Source organism: Callithrix jacchus, chromosome 11, assembly GCF_049354715.1.
Source record: "Callithrix jacchus isolate 240 chromosome 11, calJac240_pri, whole genome shotgun sequence".
NCBI classification, from domain to species: Eukaryota; Metazoa; Chordata; class Mammalia; order Primates; family Cebidae; genus Callithrix; species Callithrix jacchus.
In genome coordinates this window covers 86,162,904-86,167,770 of record NC_133512.1, presented here as the reverse complement: position 1 = coordinate 86,167,770, position 4,867 = coordinate 86,162,904, and the positions used below count along the sequence as shown (strand labels likewise).

The 4,867-nt window shown below is 41.6% G+C and overlaps 1 non-coding gene across 1 annotated transcript; it reads left to right on the top strand.

The window, feature by feature from the left end:
- Positions 1-4,070: 4,070 nt before the first annotated feature.
- Positions 4,071-4,198, top strand: LOC118143990 (small nucleolar RNA SNORA25). Its single transcript, XR_004728463.1, has one exon. It is a non-coding gene; the product is annotated as a small nucleolar RNA SNORA25 (small nucleolar RNA).
- Positions 4,199-4,867: the final 669 nt, after the last annotated feature.

Sequence of the window (4,867 nt, the reverse complement as noted above, 5' to 3'; positions counted from 1 at the left end):
CTAGGGCTGAAGGCTATTGCTCAGATTCTTTTGTCCCATTGTGTGTTCCCTTGATATAGTACTCTCCCTCTCTTTTCTATGGATGTGGCATCCTATGAGATGAACTGCAGTGATTGTTGTCTCTCTTCTGAGTCTAGCCACCCAGTGAGTCTACTGGACTCTTGGTTGGTACTGGGGGTTGTCTGCACAGAGTCCTGTGATGTGAACCATCTATGGGTCTCTTAGCTATAAATACCAGTGCCCATTCCAGTGGAGGTGGTTGGAGCGATTGCAATAAACTCCATGGGGGTCCTTAGCTTTGGTGTTAATGGTCAATTTTTGTGCTAGTTGGCCTCCTGCCAGGAGGTAATGCTTTCCAGAAAGCATCAGCTGTAATAGTGTGGAGAGGACTGGTGGGAGGGGGGCTCTAGATCTTCCACGATTATATGCCCTTTGTCTTCAGCTTCCAGGTTGAGTAGGGAAGGACCATCAGGTAGAGGTAGAGCTAGGCACGTCTGAATTCAGACTCTCCTTGGAAGAGTCTTGCTGCAGCTGCTGTAGGGGTTGGGGGAGAGATTCCCAGGTCATTGGAGTTGTGTACCCAAGAGGATCATGGCTGCCTCTGCTGAGTCATGCAGGTTTTCAGGGAAGAGGGGGAAACCCAGCAGTCACAGGCCTCACACAGCTCCCACACAAACTGAAGGGCCAGTCTGACTCCCACCAAGCACCCCCAACAGTCCCCAGTCTGTTTCCAGGTAGAAGGCATGCTGGGCTTGAAAAGTTACCCCTGGTTACCCACCTCCCAGCTGTAAAAGAAAAGTGCTCAGATCTTCCCCCACCTGTGGAGTCTGAACACCGGATTTGCATCCTCCCTGGTGTTATGGACAGGAGGCTTCTTGCCTCATTCACATTTTTACAAAGTTCAGCTAGAGATTTCCTTCTCCCTGTGGAGCTTTACCCACTGTGCCTCTGGTCACCCTCTTGATGGATCCCTGTGATGCCGGGTAGGAATGACCGGCTGGGGGATGCAGCAAGCTCCCAGGACCCTTCTGCTACTTCCTCTACCTCTGTATTTCACTTGGCTCTCTAAATTGACTTAGCTCTAGGTAAAGTCAGAAACTTCTGCCACAAACAGACCTTCAACTTCTCCAGTGGAGGTGTATGTTCGAGAGGAGGCTCTCCCTTTCCCACTTCTACAGTTGGGACACTCACAGTATTTGGGGTGTCTCCTGGGTCCTCTAGAAGCAGTCTGCTTCTATCAGAGGGTCTGTGTGTCCTCTCTGGATTGCTGGTTTGTTCTTGCAGTCAATCTGGAGCTACAATTCACAATGCAAGCTTTCGCAGCTGCTCTATTCGGTGCTGTGATCTAGTCCTGCCTCCCATCCACCTGAGGAGTTCAACAGCAAACTGCATGGGATTGAAAGACACCAGAGAACTGCCAGGTCTGTGGGCCTTAAGCCTGATCCATAGAAAGGGGCTGTGCTGCTTACCTCACTGTGTTCTATATCTCTACCTAGTCATCCTCAATTTGTCCTCTTCTGAGTCTTCCCAGGTCAAGAAAAGAGAAGGGGTCATGTGTGGAATTGTGTAAAAAGAAAAAACAGGTTTAATTGGGGCTCATTTGTTCTCGTTTAGTCCTCAGTACCCTATGAGGGGTTCACATGCTAAAGGCTGAATTGTCCATGAAGCAGAGGTGGGCTCTTCTGTGTCCTCGTTGAACTACTGTATTGCACCACTCTCTAGTTAGCATCTCACCTCTTACGCACATAGGTTCATGCCACCACTTGTTACTGCTTCCATGGAAGAAAGCCATTTCAGTCCAGGAAAGACACATGGAAACTGCTTGAGCTTGTCACTTTTTGTGGTATCCAGTTCCCACATAGGAAACGATGCATCTTTTCTGAAGGTGGGCTGACTCTTGCTGCCCTCTTTATGGTTGAACTTCTGCCTTGAAAAAAATTGCAAGATAGAAACTCCAAAATTCCAAAGGATACCAGCTGAAGCTCCTAAGACTTTCTTACCATATGCCACTCAAGTGGCAGCATGGGTGGGCCTGTGCATGAATGCAGCTCAGCAAGCATCCAGCCAGGGGTAGCAATGCCAGTTCTTATGCCATCCTTAATCTCTAAAAGTAGTTCTTTTTGGAGCATAATAATCACTTAAAGGAATGGCAGCCTTTGCCTTCCCTTCAGATATGGGATGGGGTGGAAAATAACCCAGAATGGCTCACTTTCTGCCAACTTTTCCCTTCAACAAAATTAGGGGGTTAGCTTTTGTATACTGGATAGAATGTTGGGTATTGACAGCAGAAAGACCAATTTGGCTAACTCTTAGCAAACTCAAGAGAGGGGAGTCTGACAGCTTTTCTGGCTGTTTTGATTAGAATATGGAAGTACTTACTACTTGTTGTCCACAGCATGGGGCTTTAGCCAAAATTTTAAAATGCAGGAAAGATCCCATTCAACATATTATGACACATGATCTTTGAAAGTTTCAGAGAAGTACAAAGAAGAAAATTAAAATCACCTGTAATTTCTCCATTGCTAGTTTTTGTGTCAATGTCCATTATCTTTTCTAGCTACACATAAAATAAATTTATGTAAATATGTGTTCAGAATCATACATATCCATTTAATCTTTGCTTTTTCTACTTGAATTTATTCAAATAAAATTTATCATTCTCATAAAGCATAATCTTCAGTGATGCATAGGTTTGCATTATTTTACAAAAGTTGCAAAAAGAAAGACAAATTTCTTTTGGTGCTTATGTAATCCTTTGATGAACAACTTTTCCCATTAATTCATTTATCAAATACACTTTCAGTGCCACTGTGCGCCAGGCATACATGTATGCCTGGAATACGTTAGGAACAAGACAAATGTGGCATGACTTTGTTAGCACAAAAGGGCAAGGGGGAAACTGGGGTTATGACCGTGTTCACTACCTCTATCATGATGATGGTTTCATGGCTATATCCATGTCAAAACTTAAGAAGTTTTATACTTTTAATATGTGTAATTTATTGTACCTCATTTACCCTTTTATAACACTGTTTAAAAAGGAAAGAAATATCTACTGGGAGAAGACAATGTTTGGTAAGTATATTTAAATACCATACACATTTCAAAGTCAAAGTGCAGTTTAATATGGAAGTACATAGCAGGAAGCTCTAACTTAATTTTGGAGAGGGTATCAGAGAATGCGTCCCTGACTGTTTAGAGGAGGACAAAGCATGAATAAAAACTAGTCAGGTAACAAGATGGGCAAAACAAGGGGATGGTTGGAAAATAATTCTACACAAAAGAGGCTTTCAGAGTTCCATGATCCTGAATTGCAAAAAAAAAAAAAAAAAAAAAAACAATATGAAAAGTACAGTGATCTAAAAGAAGAGGACCATAAAAGTGATTTAAGACAAACTCATAGAATAGTGAGAAATGAAAGTAAAGAATGAGACAGAACTCAAAATCTAAAGGAAAGATTTCCTGAATCACATTATATCATAAGAGCAAAGAGTGTTAAGCAAGTGTGTTATCATAAATGATTTGTGTGTTTGATTGTGTGTGTGTTTAAATATCGCTGTGCTTATTATGTGGGGGAACAGCTGTGGATTCGGGAGGTTGAACATAATTGAATTAATGTGGCTACATAATGCACTGTTGGGGATGGGTATGACATAAGATTACTGCATTAGTTTAGTCATATCTGAGACTGTAATTTGAACTAGATTAGCCATAATAGGCATTTTAGGTGGCAGGCTTGATCAGACTTGGTAAGTGATTGTATATGGTAGTGGAGGAAAGGGGACACATATTATAAATCCCAAATTTTCAGCTAGGGAACCTAGGTGGTACCTTTTATTGAGATTGTTAACACGGGAACTACAGTGAGCTTGAAGGAAGGAAAGGAATTTGTTCAGTTCTAAATACATTAAATTTGAGATGCCGGTGTGATAATTAAGTGGGGAACTAAAGTAAGCATGTGTATCTACTTGTAACCAAGCATGTGAGCTTGGGATTTGGCTTTCAAGAGATTTCAGAGTAGATATGGTTGCTTAGATATGAGCAATGGTTTGGCTTTAGACTGAGTCTTTAGGCCATTTTAAAGAGGGCTCATGGGACTGTGAAAACAAGAGCTCTTACTACTGTGACCAAAAATTGAAATTCTCTATAGGTTGCCAAAGCATTCAATGGTGCTATGTTTTCCTGAGGAGGTAAAAGACTTAGAAAAAGAAAAAAAATTGACTGAGTCTCAAGAAACTCTAACATTTACTATTTTGGTAGAAAGGAAGGAGTAAGTAAAGGAATCTGAGAATAATCAGCCAAGGATCTAAAAAACAAAAAAACCTCTGGTGTTAAAGAGCTGAGAGGTTGCTACTGAAAAGAAAGAGGAAGACTAGGAATTGTCCTCCATTTGACTTATTGCATGGGGCTGTATTATCTTCCTATTGCTGCTGTAATACATTAGCACATATTCGACTTAAAACAGCACAAATGTATTCTCTTCCAGCTCTGGAGACCAGAAGTCTGGAATTAGCTTTACTGGATTGACGTAAGGTGTTAGCAGGGCTGATTGTTTCTGAAGTCTCTAGGGGAGAATCTGTTTCTTTGCCTGTACTGGCTTTAAAAAATAAATATTTTATTTTAATACCTTTGGGGTACAAGTGGTTTTGAAATACGTAGTGAATTCCATAGTGGTAAATTCTGGGATTTTATCACACCTGTCGTTTTTTCAGTTATTTGCCTTTTCTAGCTTCAAAAGATGGGCTGAAATTTTGAGCTCCTGACCGTCCTCAAATCACTACAACCTGCAACCTCTTTTTTTGCTGTGAGACCAGGTCTCAGGATGAAATGAAGTGGCATGATCATGGTTCACTGCAGCTTCAACCTT